The following is a 16,669-nucleotide window of genomic DNA, read 5'->3' on the forward strand; positions in this document are numbered from 1 at the left end:
TTAGCCAAGCAAAATGAACTTTAATTCTTTCTTTTCAAATGCTAGATCTGGCCCATAATTACTGCGGTGTAATTAAAAGTCCCAATCAATCTGTTGGATTGCAGAGTCTCAATGAAAGAACAGGAGAAATTAGACCTTAATCCTCAGAGCTCTGTCTCCCGTCGAGCCCCTCACTTCTCATGTCCCCTTCACACGTGTTGTTGGCGTTGATACGCACACACACACACACACACACACACACACACACACACACTTGCACTGTCACACACTTTTCAGCCCCCAACCCTGAAAAGACAAACCCCATTTTATAAGGGAAGGCTTCTCTTTTTTTTTTTATTATTCCTCCTCACCTCCTCCTGCTAAAAATGTATAATATAATATAGACCATTATGTTATTTAAAAACTCATTACAGCGTTTGAAATGGGAATCTTGGGAAGTCTGTTTAAATATTGCCTCCTCCACATTGTGCAGAGATGGGTGGGGGGGGGAGAAGACACATCGGGGGACGTGGCATGCAATTAAGAGCAGAATGGATTAGTTTCCTTTTTAAAGTTATTGAGACACAATGAAGGGAGAGGCTTTCTCTGTTCCCCTCTCTCATCATCTGTATTGATGGCTCCCCTGTAAGCCCCTCCGCTCGCCCTCTCCCAGTTAATGACAGTTTGCATTTCACACTACAGGAACCAAGGAAAACCCTTTGGCCCTCTCCCCGTGAAGAGTGAAGAGATAGACCAGGCAAGAGAAAAGAGGTGTGACAGAGCCGTTTGACTTTGTAGGTCGTGGCTGTCGTGGTGTGGAGAGGAATTAGCCCAAGACAAACATGTCAGAAAGACTAAAAGGCATTACTTCTACTCTCCCGCGTGTCGTAACAGCCCCATTCTTCTCCGCTCACGCCGTCCTGAAAGTCACGGAATCCGAAAAGTTTGCAGCGAGGCAGAAATTACTTGGCTTACTGTATTTATGGGGCCTGGTGCGGCTTGTCGGAAAAGAGGGGCATGCTGCTTCTGCACCTGGAAGGCATATTCTAGTAATGACACCTTTTTTATTTTCTTCTTTAATACAACTTGGGTTTTTATTTTTGTTGTGTTCACGGCCAGTTTTATCACTTATAGTCACTGACTTAATTGATGAGCTCTGGAAATGCAGTGACATTGCTATAATGAATCAAATAGGGGAAAATAAATGAACACAAATGATCCTTTATAACATTCATTAGAGCTTTCACAGCGTGGGCAGTGCTGGAGAAACATTAGGCCTCATTATAACCTTTATTTAAGATTCTCTGAGGGTGACCTGCGTTTACTGTGATGCCCGAGATGATGACATGTAAAATAAAAATGCTAAATATATAAAAAAAAGCGATGTCACTCGAGTCTGGCTCAGCGGCGGGAACCGTTCACCGCCTGGCGTTTGTTTTCGGTTCATTTATGTTGTGACCACAGACTGAACCAAACCAAAATACGTCATTGCTGAGAGTGTTAAACATCGGTTTCCTTCTCTTCACTCTGTAGCATCCCAACTTTCCTGCGTTGATATTTACTTCCTCCTCTGCACGAGGTCGTATTAGAGGAGACGACGTAAGTACCTCGACATCCGGTAACTAATCAACAGGACGTTGGCGACCATGTGGCTGTTTCTGGTCTGGTTCAAGTGAAGCTTTGCGTGCTCAGTTTTCCTGTTCGTTGAGGAATCACAACTGACAATTTGGATCTGCTCACTTTTGTTTTGAACTTGTAATAAACTGGGTTTGACCTTTTCAAAGATTTGGAAGCAGCTATGGATTCTGCTACGAGATTTATACACACATACACACATGTGAGGGGTAAAGCTTCTCCCTGCCTGATAGGACGATATCTCCCTTATTCCCAATCCTTACCTTTCAATTCTTTCTAAACTGGGGGCACAGGAAGGTTCAGAGGAACCCGAAATTTGCAAAACTCAAGGAAGCAAACAGCGTCACGGTGGCCTGCGCTGCTCCCAAGCCACTAATATCATTCTGTATAACCCTAAAACGCAGGGCTTACGATTAAACACCAAGCATATATTAAATTAAACCACCCCCCCTCTTCTTCTTTTTTTTTTTTTTTTTTTAAAAGAAGAGGTTAAAAAACTGCATTAATCGTTTCAGGTATGAGGAAACGGTATGATAATCAGCCTCGTTTGGGAGTCTATCCTGCCGCGGTTATGTGGACCGCTAATCCAAACGCGGCTCCTCTCCTGCACCTGAAAGCCCTCCTGATCCCGGCTGAATTCTAATGATTGAAATGAAAGGCATCAGCATGCCAAATCACATAATGGAAAAATCCAGAACAAACGCTATGACCCCCCCCCCCCCTTTCCTTTCACCGCGCCACATCTTATCTGACTCCTTATTCTATCAGCAGAGGTGCGGCACAATGGGGGCGACACGAGTCCTATATGATCATTTTTTTGTGATGCAGTGCAGAACACACACATGTTGTGCTGATTTACAGATGCAGAGTGATGGATCGGCTTGTTCTTGTCAGTGAGAATGATGATGTCATGCGAAGGAATCCGATCAGTGTCTGGATTGTCTTTTCACTATAGATTATTGTTGTTGTTGTTGTTTTTGCACGTGATTATGTAGAAAACTTCTTTGCAACTGCAGCTTTAATCACAAAAATGTTTAAAAATCCAACAAAATCCCCCCCTCACACTCACACACACAGACAGACACACACACACACACACACACACAGACACACACACACACACAGACACACACAGTGGTCCTCCATCACTCCTGCCACCCCTTCATCACAGCAGAGCAGCCTAATCACTCACTCTGTATCCTAACCAAAACAAAACGGTGCCAACCAGTAGCTTTTAGCCGTGTTTACACTCCTAACTCCCCACCCTCCCTACTGCCCCCCCCCGCTACACTCCCTCCCTCCCTCCCCCAGCGGCTCGTGGCGGCATGGGTGATTAATTTGGGCCGTGCAGACAGGTAAACACAGGCCTATTTACATGGCTTACCCGCCACCATATTTATACTCAACAGGACTAAGCTTCAGATAGAATATCCTCAAAGCTCCCATCTGTTTATTTTCTCTAACTGCTCCTTGAGCTCCGTCCTGACACCCGTTCCTCTACCTTCCTCTTGCCTTCCCCTCCCCTCCTCCCTCCTACTCTCTCCTCCCCCCTCCACCCCTGACCTGCCTCACTCTCAGGTCAAACACTGTCTTCTTCCCACAGAAGTAAAGTTTGTAAAAAAATAACACATTCATGATATTTATTCATCTGGCGCTTATTCTGTCTTACTCTTATACCTGAATATATATATATATATATATATGTCGCCGTTGTTTGGTCTCGGTGAACGCAGCTCAGCGCCGATCATTTAGAAAAGTTACTGCAGTTTTGGTTTTTATTATTGTTTGTTATCCTGTCTTCAGTGTAATACATCTATAATTTTACCGTTTTGCCACCACGATTTTAATTTAAAAGGTTAGGTTAAAGCCGACTTCACCAAAGTCACCAAACATGTCCAAAGCACTTTTTGAAAAGCATTATTGAATCTCAACCGGTCTTGTGAATTGACGCCAATGTCATTCTTTCATTCAGGTTTTCAAATGTTATTACCTCAAGTTGCAAAAATCTGAGATGCTGCCAATTCTATCAAGGTTAAAATGCATGTATTCGTTTTTGTGTCTGTGGATCCAAGGCTGGGGGGGGGCACGTGTAATTTTTTCCCAGCGTCGGATGCAGTTTTTATATTCTAAGGTTTGTTTGGAATAAACGGGTTGAAGTATTTACCATGAGCAGCGATACAGCAGCTCATCAAATCAAAAAGATGTCACCTTCACAATTTCCATCAGCATGAAATATATTAGAGTCATCGCAGTAATGCAAAATCCAGTTTGACTGACTGGTGAGTGAAGAAGCCGAAAAGATGAAAATCTTAGTAGGTTTGAGTGTGACAACTGTTTAACTTTAATTCATGTTTCAACATTAATAAACACAGCTAGTTGCAGTGATCTCTGTTACATTTGACAGTGTAGTTTTTAAAAGCGTTAGCGGGGTTCGTACTCAGGCCCAGTCCAGAGTTTATTAGGAAGCTGTAGGACGTCCCTTCGTAACAAACGTAAAGGCTCAGAGATATCAGTCTGACACTAATGCGTTTCAGTGCAGTGACCCAGCATACCACTGCATCACCTACAGTAGCTCCCCTCCCACTCACATAGCTGCAGCTCCAGCAGCAGTATGTAGGAGCAGAGCGGAGGTGCTTCTCTTCGTGCTTTGCATTCCCGCAGCTGCGGCAGGCACGTAGGCCAGGCCCCGCCTTTTCCTACCTGGGGGGTGGGGGGGGGTCAGCGCTGGGAAACCAGGCCAGAGGTAAAGAGGCGCAGCAGTCATGTGATTTTCCTGTCGGCAGGTGCGGCGGCTTGAGCAGAAAAACACACATCATCAGCTTGAACCTGTGAACTCGTAGCTGTCTTTATTAGCTTAAAACCCATTCATTTAAATACAGTGACGGGCTTGTTCTCACTTTCTTTGGTGATTACCTGATTTTTTTTACTTCCTGTCACTTCTTCACATGAAGCTTAAATCTCCTTCCTTCCCGTCACGCCCGTCTCCCCTTCCGCTCATTATACTGCAAATGTGCTTCGTTAGCTTGTCTTGATCAACAGGTGCAGCACGTTAAGGTAATCTGCAGTCTTTTTTTCTGTCTTGAGTGGATTGTTAGTGATGGAGACAGCAGTGGGAGGAGGGAGGCCGCTGGGAAAAAATCCACTGATACAAGCCCCACTAAGTGGTATTATGCATATACACAAAGTACATACAAGTGGCATTGAATACATACATACATCACACTCATAAAAACTCGTGCATGTGTGATCACTAATTTAATTACTGATCCGCAGATTTTTTTTTTTTTCCATCCGCAATCCGATCTTTGAAGATTTACTGTACACGCGGCAGTGCAAACATATTGTACAAATGTTTTCTCCCTCTGTGAATCCCCATCATGCCTTTGGGCAGGGATAATTACTTATCAACACTAGAGTTCCTTAAAGGGGTGTCCAAGAGCACACAGAGCTGTCTGTTTGTCTGGGGATTTTTATTCCACCACCTCGTGGAGATGATTTGTCTATTATCTCCGGTGGATTTGCTCCTCTCTTCATCTGCAGCGCATTACTGCAGTCATAAAGCTGCAAGGTCAGGGGAAAGGCAGGCGGGGAGGAGGGGAGGAGGGGAGGGAGGGAGGGAGGAGGGTGTGTGTGTGTGGGGGGGGTCCTCTTCTCTCCCCCTCCTCTTCAGACTCGCCTACAGTGGAGCTTTACCCCATCAGATGTATGATATAGTAACCCATCATATACTTGCTAAGCAGTGATAAATCAGCGAGTGTGGTCAGAGGTAAATATCCATCATCATCTTTATCATCGCCGCCGCTATTGAGATGACCATTTTTCTCCATTTCTGCTTTATGGATGCAGCCGCAGCGGAGGAACGCAGGGAGCGAGAGTGAGAGAGGACAGCGTGCGACAAAGGTCTTATATCAGTAGTTGGTCGTGGACAGGAAATCGTCCACGCATCCTTTTCTGTGTGAGGCCTGATTCATCTGTAGCTTCCTCCCTCGCCATTTTGAAGTAAATCAAAGAAAAGCATTGATTGAGCACCTCGTTCAGAACCAGATATCTGCATTAAATCCAACGTTGACCGTATTATATCTTGGTTTTTGTTCACTGATGACGGCCCCCCCCCCCCCCCCCCCCCGCTGCTGCTGCTGCTGGTCTCAGAAACCAGACAGAGGTTTCATCTGACATATGAGATCAGTACTTACTCATTGTGCTTTTTTCTTTGACTCAATTAGTCCTTTAGTCCTGAGTCATTATATGTCCAGTCTGCACCAACTTAGATATCGGTAATCAGATAATCAGAACAAAAATAAGAACGATTATAAAAATGTCTGTACATGAGCCTGAATAGAGGAGAATTCAATGCAGATACGAGACGTCTCATGGTTTAAGAGATGCTGCAAAACAGATGCAGAAAGCAACGGACTGAACGCAGTGGGTGACTGGCGTTTTGCTCTAGATGAAAAAAACGAAATCTACATTGCACGGACGGTCACGGCTCCACCGATGCAAAAACTATAAACTTGCCTTAAGTCAGGATAGTGAGGATTTGTTGTCGGGAATCTCTCACTCTTTCACCATGAAGCAGATGTGAAAGAAATGGCTGATTAACAGAACTTTTTTTGGGGGTGGGGGGTGGGGGAGAGAGAGGGGGTATTCAGGAACAAGCGAATGCCTCATAGAAGAACCTTGAATGTCTGAGACACAACAGATTAACGATGTTTAACATTGTCTGCGTCTAAACAAGGATTTTCCCCCAAAATCGCAGATGATCAGTAACGTAATCCACCGCCATCCAGTTTCATGCAGCCGCAGTGCGAGTCCCTGCAGAGCCGGCTGAGGGTAGCTACGGGTCATCTATTCTATTCTACATGCAGACACAGTGCAGCTAATACCATACTTCACAGCCCAGCCTTAATCAGCCACTGCACTGACAATGTAATTATGGAAGTGTCCAGGCACCGCAGTCAGCCGGGGAATTCTAATTATTTACAAGGCTGAGGAGGAGAGCCCACGGTTCATCTAAAACCCACGACCCGCTCCCGCTGCACATCCAAAATCATCTCGAAGCGGAGGGCCGGACTGAAGGCATTTATAGAGATACAGACGTGGCAAAAGAGAGGCGGAAAGAGAGGGGGGGGGGGGACCTAGCAGACTTAAACATCAGGAAGCATTTGATGGACACAAACTTACCTGCACTGTCTCCTCTAAGTCAGTCGAATAATTTGGTTTGTTAAAGTCTCGGTCAACTTAAAGGTTTTGATTATTTCTTTATGGGAAAGGTTTAGATATAATGTTTGTGTTTCTTTTATATACTGATGGTCGTCCTGGAGGTCCGCTCTAGAAGCTGTTCTGCACGTCTCGATCGTGTCGCACGATGATGATCACCTTGTGATTTCCGCTCTTACTCATATTGGCTTGTTCCTTAACGTCTTCCTGACAAATCAGAGCAACATAAACTTCAATGCTCCTTGGCGTTGATGCTCTAGCTCTGTGCTCCATTCTTCTGGAAGATTATCTCACATCTGATGTTTTGATGAAGGCGCTCCTCCAAACTCTTCAGATGTTGAGGAGGATTGAGATCAGGTGACTGTAGAGGCAGCAGCACACGACTGAAACCATTCATTTCCCCCCCTCCTTTAATGTGTCTTTCATATTTCACCAAAGACCACAATATAAAGTTCTCTCATTGAAATCTGCGGCCTCACATTCAAACGGCGTGTGACGCACCTTGACGAGACCCGGGTTTGCCTCGGCAACTGGTCGATAATTGAATATGAAAAATCTACTACTGTGTGATTCAGACCAAAAAAGAAGAAAGAAAGAAACAACATATACATACAGTAGGTGTGACGGCTAACCAATAACCCGAGAGCGTTCGTCTGCAGAGAGCTCATCGTCTTTATCCTCTCCACTTCACACGGCAGCTGGAAGAGAGGCAGAGCAGCATCTCTCTTATCTGTGTGTGTGTGTGTGTGTGTGTGTGTGTGTGTGTGTGTGTGTATGTATATGCTTGAGTACAGTAAAAGCCTAATCTAATCACCACACACTCAACTGGTTCCTCCAGGTGTATTACTGTACCAGGAGTGTAATGCAGAGAGAGGGAGAGAGAGAGAGAGAGGTAGAGGGGAGATAAGTAATATTGATCTGATGCGGCGATTGTCACTCTGTCGCCTGCCTTGAATAGCTAATCTCTTTTCTCACGGGTCAGAGGGAAGAAAAGGCGACGGGGGCTTCACGTTTAACCACAGCCAATCCACAAATTGTTTCCAACGTGGGGGGAAATCAAACGAGCAGCCGCGAGCGTTGGATGTGAAATTGTGACTCCCGCCTGTTGTTGACTGAAATGATGATGATGATGATGAAGTTTGGGGTACTTTTGGCAGCTGGTTGGATTACTGCATTGGGATGAACAACAAAAAAAAAGATTGAAGCAAGAAATACAAGAATCTGTATAAATGTGTGATTATCTATTAACTTTATGGCTTGTTTACATTGTCACTTCTGCTATTTAGATTCAAGAGAAGTCGTTTAATTTCATATCCATATCAGTCATTTCCTGGAGTCTCATGTTGTATTTTCAGATGAACAGGTGTGATGAATCAATACGAGTGAAAGAGACTTAATAGAAAACTAAATAAATACTGATCCTTGAAGGTTTATTTATACTGGTCAAACCTAAACGCCACAAGAACGCCGTCTTCCTTCAGAGTGCTTCCTTCTAAATCTATCAAATACCAAAATCTGATGTTTGATCTGAAGTTTTGTTTTTGATCAAATAATTACAGATTTAAATCTTTGACTGCTACTTTTGTTTAGATGACATTTAACTTTTGGGACGGTTCGGTTTTATTTTGAATTTCAAATGATGCCTTTTCCACATGTGTCAAATTCTGATATTCGAATCAGTGTTTTGGAGGCCTGACCTGAGCAGATAAGATTAGCCAGTATTTCACAGGAAAGCCCAGTGTTCTTCTTTCCCTTTTTTAATCATCTCTGAGCCCCTCAGGTTTATCACACCTCTCTGGGGGGGGGTGTCCCAACCCGAGTTGTTGTGGTCCACTCAGTTTCTGAACGCGTCGTTATCATCGCTCTTTGCTCACATCGAGAGTGAGACTGCAAACCTCCTTGTTTCATGTGTGGTCAAGGAGCAGTTAGTGGCTTGCTTAGATGTGAAGGTCACGGCGTACGGGAGGCAAGCATGTTAGCATGTTGCTACACGACTTCACCCTTTTTCCCGTTGAGCGGCTTGAGTCCAGCTCTTCTTCACGCACTTTTTCTGATGTAGAATAAAAAGGCAAAACGCCGCATTTAAATATTTCTACTTCCATGTTTCAGGTTAGGTCCTCTTGTATGTACACTTCATCATCCCCCCTTCCCCCTCCTCCATGACAAGGGGGGGGGGCGTCATGTATACACATCTATCACCCCTTCCACTCCCATGTCTCCACATGGAATTATAGAAAGGAGGGAGTGATGCGACGAACACGCCACAGTAGTTTCCATTTACCAAGACCAAACATCAGCAGGCATATCTCTGACACCAAAGGGTCTGCCTGGGTGCCCCCTCTCCCCCTCTCATTTCCAACACCCCCCCCCCCCCACCTCCCTACACTCCTCCCTCCTCCTCTCCCTTCCCTTTCCCTACCCCTCCCCTCCCTTACCCGCGCCATCTCCTTTTTAATATAGAGGCTGGAGATGAAAAATGGTCTGCTTTTGTTTATTTGCCACCGATGCAAATGCGACCACAGCAGGATTAGTGAGTTCTCCATCTCTTTGCTGATAGCGGTGGGAAGAAAGAGGGGATTTTTATGCAAAAAAGATCTCTCCCACCCTTGCTATGACAATTGCAATGCATCACTTCATAGACAGTTTTTAATCTGTTTCAAACCAACCACACTTTGAACTGCTGGGAATGCGAGATATACAACTGTGGGTATATGCCTGCGTGTGCGCCTGTTTGTGTGAGTGTGTGTGTGTGTGTGTGTGTGTGTGTGTGTGTGTGTGTGTGAAAGAGAGAGTACTTGTGTGTATGTGCTGTATGTGTTTTCCTGTGATTAATCTTTGGAGTTGGTTTAAGCACACTGCTGACACAGCACAGATCTCCCTCTCCCTCTCTCTCTGGCTAACTTTGTCTCTCTGTCTGAATGCCCTTGGATTTAGCTTTGAATAACAAAAAGTTTGTGTCCTAATTCACTGTTGGTCCATTGTGTCCAACTTTTATTTATTTTTTTTTTGTACATCGCACAGCAAACTTAACAGGGAGCCTATAAATTGATCTTTAATCAAGAAATCTGCAGAGCTTAAGCTGCTTAGATTTACAGCACAGACGCACGTTTCTCTGGGAATCTGAGGAAACGGAAACCTTGAATGTTTTTGAAAGCTGCACAAGCAAAGATTTGATAATAGAAATCCTTATTTTTTGTATTATTTTTTATTTATTTAAATAAGTTTAAATGACAAAGTCAGGCTGAAAAGAGAAGAGTGACCCATCCATCCAATGAAAAGTCAAAGGAATTATTATTTTAATATGAGCGTATCCCTCTTTCTTTAGGTGGGCATAGATTTATTGATTCATAGGTTTAATACGTTTTAGTAAGCAAGTTAAAATCGCACACATTTGAAATATAGTGATTTAAACACCTCACATCTCTCCTCTCGTTTCCGTCTGGTAACTCAAACTCTGATCCCACATGAAGATTTACAATCTAATGTTGTTCATGACTCTTGTATTTGTTATTAGCTTTCATTCTTCACAGCGTTTCCTTTGTTTTTCTGATTGGAGAAGAATAGAATTTATACTGTTTTTAACCGTAAGAAAACGGGACTTTTTTAACAGAATTTCGTCCAGCTCTGGCTTTAAATATCAAGACATCTTTTCACATGTTTCAGCAGATCCATGTTTTCTCAGATCTCTGGATTTGCACATTACTATGAAGGATCCATTGAGCCTTTTACTTAGTTTCAGAGCTGTGTATGAACTGTATATGTACATGAAGGAGAGTGTTCAGATGTTGAGCTGTGGAGAATTAAAATAGTTTGAAGTAGAATTGTTTTTCTTGGTAGTAATTTTATCAGAGCTTCCTGGAGGCCTAAAGGTTGAGGCGACCTCCCGTGTTTACTCCGTCTTGCTATCCCCTCTTTTCCCGCCATCCGTCTACGAATAAAAGCATCAAATACCCCAAAACACACAAACAATGAGCCATTTTCAACCATTTTGAACACAAGAACCTGTTTATAGACGAGTCACGTTTATTTTCAGGACAGATTTCTGATATTTCCCAAATCTTCCAACAATGATAACGGCTCAGCTCAAGCTGTTGTTGATTAGCGGTGATTGGCCTCGAACGTTATAACGGCATCGGCTCCGTGGCAACGCACCCCGGCCTGAAATGTTTCTGTGAAGTGTTAAAGCAGAATAAAAGAGATGGGTGTGTTTCCCCCCCGGAGTCCGTTTCTTTGCTCATAAATAAAAAAAACCTGTCTGCTCACTTTCCTTTGCATGTTCCTTTGATTCCACGTATTCAGACGCAATGTGTCAGATCAAACCTTCAAACATCCATCACCTCACCCTCAGAAGAAAGGAGGAAATGCCAAAATCCAAAACCGTCATCCGAAACACGCTCCACTGTTGTCGCTCCTACAGACAGATACAGCGAAACTCGTGAGTTTTCCGTTTAGGATTTCTGACTGACTACACAATTATCAAGGGGCTACGGGCGTATGACTGCGTATCATAAAAAGGGGAGAGAGAAAAGGGGGTAAAAAAAAAGGAGGAAAACACGGGCCTGTTTATCTTTCTCGCCACTGTTGGCATCCCGAGGAGAGTGTCTGGCTCCGGGTAGATACCAACGGGGACGACACAAAGGCGAGATAAAGCGTTAAGACGTTTTTTTACTCATCAAATTTAATAAGCCTCATCTCAGACACGCAGGTATTCAGCGCGACACTTTCAGGGAAAAGGTAAACACATCCATTTTGTAAGCTCTCGCAGGAAAAAAAAAAAAACAAACCTCAAACCAGTGGCTGACACGTATTCTCAACGTGTCAGGGTGACAATAAGATACACTATGAATAATAGAATAAACAGATACATATTTTCTCATTTGCCTCTCTCACCTCCTCTGTAGTTGACACCTTGGCGGCGTGATAAAAAAAAAAAGAAAAACCTCCCCCCATCAGAAATACTTTACTTTTGGAGCTCCGCCCTCGCCTCCTTCCCCTTCGTTCACTTCGGCGGCGGCGGTGGCGGCAGGGGCTTACCTGTGCACCCCGCTCGACTGACACCTAGCATTCGAAAAACAGCTCGCCGGGATTTAATCAGTCGTCATTATGGCTGAGGAGGGGGGAAAAAAAAAGGGGCTGCGGCACAATGCTGACACAAAGACAGTCTAAGGGGATCTTTGTGCTGTAAATGTGCTTCTCACAGTGGCTGCGTGACAGCTGACGGTGAGTCGCTGAAACACTGATCCACTGTTTCCTTGTAGAGACATCAGGGTGAATACAGAGGTGCCATGGCGTGCGCTGAAAGCTGCCTCAAAGACCTGAATGCTGCACAACACCTGCATGGCTGCTGTGGCGGATTAGGGTGTCAACACACACAATGGCTGAGGGAACTCAATGCCTTTTGACTCGCCTCACCCCCCACCCCCCCTTCCACTCATACGCTCTCTGACGTCCCCCCATTGTCAAATGCTCTATTTTATTTATCACCACAACAGCTCAATGGGGAATTAAGGGGGAAGAAAATGGCGACAGGTTATTGAAAAATATTTATACACTTTGAAAAATAAACATTTTTCAGTTAAAGTTCATTTCAGAAGGGGGGGGGGGGGGGATTATCCTGAGAAGGTGACAGAGGTTGTTGTTTCCCGCACTTCAGGAGGTGGGGGGGGGGTTCGGTGACATCTGCCTCCGGCGCAGCCCCCCACCACCACCCCTCTCCCCCTGAACAAGATGGCGGAGAAATGCACCAAGGAAAAAGAAGAAGAAGAAGAAGAAGACTGTTCCAGCGCAACAGATGGAGCCGAGAGCCCGGCGAGGAGGAAGAGAGCGGAAAAGGGATAAGGGGAAGGGCTGGTGAGTCTTTCGGCGGGAAGAAATTTGGCAGCGTGGCAAAGAGTGTCGGAGCCTGGCAACGCCACAAAGAGCCATGGCTCTCGATCCAGCTCGGCTCCACACCTCTCTGGCAGACATGCCATCACAGGCTTTGTTTACATGGGTCTGTGCTCCCGCTGGGAACCCTGGAGAAAATAGAGAATGAGATGCGGTAGATGTGATGTGTATGATGAACAACTGCCCTATTATGCTGCGGTGCCGGCTGAGGTGTATGTCGCTTTAAATTGGCCAAAAAGAAAAAAATATGCATTATATAGTTTTGGTTTTCTCTCCATTTTTCGGTGCGGAGCGGCTTTTCCTATGGAGTTTTGGCAACGCTCTATAACTACAAACCACAGTTGTGTTTACTGTTTGTTAAACCGGCCCGAGAACATAAATGTAAAGGCTGAACCTTTAGTATTAAACATTTTCAATCGTGATCTGGATCCAGATCTCCATCAAAATACACATTGAAGTTTCATTATGTTGAGAAAAGGAGGTTTCCACTCTTTTAAATGTTAAAAAAGATATTCAAAAATGTTGTAACGTGCACCAAAAAATACTAAAAGTTGTTGTTTGACCGCTGGAATGACGATGCGACAAAAACCCTTTTACATTTCTCGAGGTTTAGCGATGTCTTGCTAACTAACAGAGGAGCAGGTTGGAAAGCTTCCACTCAGTTTGCATAACTTAAATCAGTATTGTATCCGGGCAACAACAAATATTTAAACAGCAGTTTATTTAATCCCTGATGTAACAAACCCTTCTGAACACACACACAAACACACACATGTTGCCCACAATCATCACAACGCATCGACACGTGCGAGTAAAAACCCTCACAGTCCGGACGAAGGAATAACTCCAGTTTAACTCGACTCACCCTCCGTGTTTTATCCCGGTCGGAGTAAATCTCTTTAACACTGCTGCAGCCTGCCTCCCTGCGCTGCCCTTCAGTGACAGTTGTGCAGCAGAGGAACAGTAATGCAGTAATGGTATCAGAGAATGAGGCCCTAAGCGCCGGGCTCTGACGGCCCGCCTGCCGATGATGGATGTCTTCAGAAACTAAACTACTCCGTCCTCTGCAGCCCCAGAGCGACCGCTGCTGCGTGTTGGGATCCCCTCTGTAATGCCACGATGGATATATGAGAATGGGAGCGTGTGTGTGTGTGTGTGTGTGTGTGTGTGAGCATGCACATAGATGACTTTAAAGTGTGTTTGCATGTGCTCTGTGTAGTTTTCTCTGTGTGTGTGTGTGTGTGTGTGTGTGTGCTGCTTGAATGAACTTGGGAGAGTTGAAGGCTCTTAGCGTGGAATGTGAGGGATGTTATATAAACACATTACCGACAGTACCAACGTACAGCCGTACACACTGCTGGCGCCAGCCCCACACTGCATTAGCTGACATTTTATACAAAAATGGTGAAAATGGAGGGTCTGAGGCAGCGATGGAGGGTTCTCTGGTTCTCACCAGACTCTGTTTGGGTTGAAGTTGTTCTCTTTTTAGCCTCCTTTTTTAGACGTCTGATTGCTGACTCTGCCTCCCAGAGGGACTGTCAGGAGGTGCTGCGGTCATTCAGCCCCACTTATACGACCTGACAATTTAAACGGGAAGTCTAAAGGATTTGGTGATTTACATGGAACACAGGAATGGGAAATTGGTCCGAGCACAAAAAAACGCGATCCGGTTACATGACAAAAAGCGACGTGCGGTTTTAATACGAGTACATACACACTCGAGCGTATGAAAGAAAGAAAGCATGTCCTGTGCATTAACTGAATGCAAAAAGGTAAACAAATAAAGAAAAAAAAAATGTGCACACTCACAATCAAACATACACACGTGTTCTTCCCGTGCACACGCAGAAAACGAACACACACCGACTTTGAAAAAGCAATTAATTCCAGATAGCATGGACATGAAAGGCAGCGGGATGCTGTGAACATTAAAAGGCACAGAAGCCCGAGCGTTGCTTTCCTGCGTGTCTTTAAGGCTTTCTCAATCCAGGCCCTTCTAAATAGGATTCAATAATGTCCAGGTTGCTTGTTTTTAACTTCAAAGATTTCCCCACCAAACGGCTTAAGTCCAACAGAGAGAGGAAGAGGAGGGGGAGGGCGGGGAGGGGAGGGGAGGGGGGGTGCACACCGACAGCTCATTAAATGTCAATGTTCACTTTATTACATTGTGCTCCGCTTTTTCCGCGCCACCAAAGTGGTTTCACTCGTGACACGGGGAGGGAGAGCGAGTCGGCGAACCTGGACTTTGGGTGAAATCAGTGACCAGTGTGTGAGGAGAGCAGGAAGAATCACCCCCACCACCACCACCCGCCACCCCCGGAAAGGAGGGACTGAGTGGTGAATCAGCAGAATGGATGATGCTGAATAGATGTGACTATGACCTGAAAGTTTGTGTGGTTGTCCGTAGCAACTATCTGCAAATGTGCCTTCAACAAAAAAAAAAGTGTGAAACCGTTTCCAAATCATTTCAGTTACATCATCAGGAGAAAGTGTGTCTCTGTTTTCAGTTGATGCTGAACATGCGTGACACGTATGTAAACTGAAGACGCAGGTCTTGGCCTGTTCCTGCACTTTGCTGTCCATCAAGAGCTCTCTAGTAAAGCCCTCCCGTAATCTGCTGCAGCGGCAGAACAGAATCCAGGCCGGCGAGACGAGGCGAGGCGAGCCATGCGGAGAGAGAGAGAGAGAAAAGCGGGAATTGTGTTACAGGTGATCAAGAGGGAGGAGAGGAAAAAGAAAAGAAGAAGGAGAGCGGTGGCAAACCTCGTCTGCTGCTCATGAATTTGTGAAACGGCTCTTGAACAGATCGCCTCTCACTTCCTCTTCTTCCGCTGCCCCCCCCCACCACCACCACCACCACCACCACCACCCCCCCTCCGTGTCCGTTAACCCCCTCGTAAAGAAACAAATGTTTCATCACCGGGGGACGAGCACACGGGGATGTTTAACCAGGCGAATGGAGTGCCTCCTCCTTCTCCTGGGCCGCCAACAAACCGCTGGCTGGGAGAGCGGCCAGGAAGAGAGGCAAGAAAGCAAGTCTGAATGTCAGCTGGCTGGGCTCCGGCTGCTGCAACGCTGTCTCCCAACACACTGACACACACACACACACACACACACACACACATCCTGCACATCAGCATGCGAGTACACGCAGCGCTATACATACAAGCAAACATGCGCACATATTCGCCCTGTCACGCTGTTCATGCTCGGTATCAGAGCGACGGCTACACACTGACGCACGCGCCCCGAACACACACTGGTGCACGTGCACGCGCCGGGTCCCCTGGCAGCGCGTCTTTCCACAGCGCAGGCCTGTGATACTGAGGCTGAAGGAATTTGCTGTGGATTACTTCTGGACTGAGGCGGGCAGCTTTGGCAAGGAGCGGCCAGGCCACTTTGAGGATTTAACCAGCAGCAGCCACTGCCTCCCAAAAGCCCCGGGAGCCGCCCCGACACCGGCAACACTCTCTCTCACACACACACACACACACACACACACTTATACACGGACAATCTCATCAAGTTGTACGTCAAGGATTCATCTGAGAAGGATTGAGGTCGTTATTGTGCGAGAATTCACAGTCAATTAAAACACTTCATTATCTCCTTTTAAATATAGATTCAACGATTCCAATGCATTGGGTTGTGTGTGTGTGTGTGTGTGTGTGTGTGTGTGTGTGTTAGTGGTGGCCACAAGTGAAGGGAGGGCGAGAGAGGTGTAGAGAAAGGCAGGGACAAAGAGAGAGAGGAAGAGAAACCTGTTCCTCTGTGAAGTGCTGTAATTATCCAGGGAATGTCAACACTTCCTTTTCTAACGAAGCTTCATCTAAGGGAACTGTGTGTGTGTGTGTGTGTGTGTGTGTGTGTGTGTGTGTGTGTGTGAGAAAGAGTGAGAGAGAACATGCATGTGTATCCTCCGTTCACCCCCTGAACTTTGGAAGAAACCGCT

This window comes from Seriola aureovittata, chromosome 22 (assembly GCF_021018895.1).
Source record: "Seriola aureovittata isolate HTS-2021-v1 ecotype China chromosome 22, ASM2101889v1, whole genome shotgun sequence".
In the NCBI taxonomy this organism is placed as follows: Eukaryota; Metazoa; Chordata; class Actinopteri; order Carangiformes; family Carangidae; genus Seriola; species Seriola aureovittata.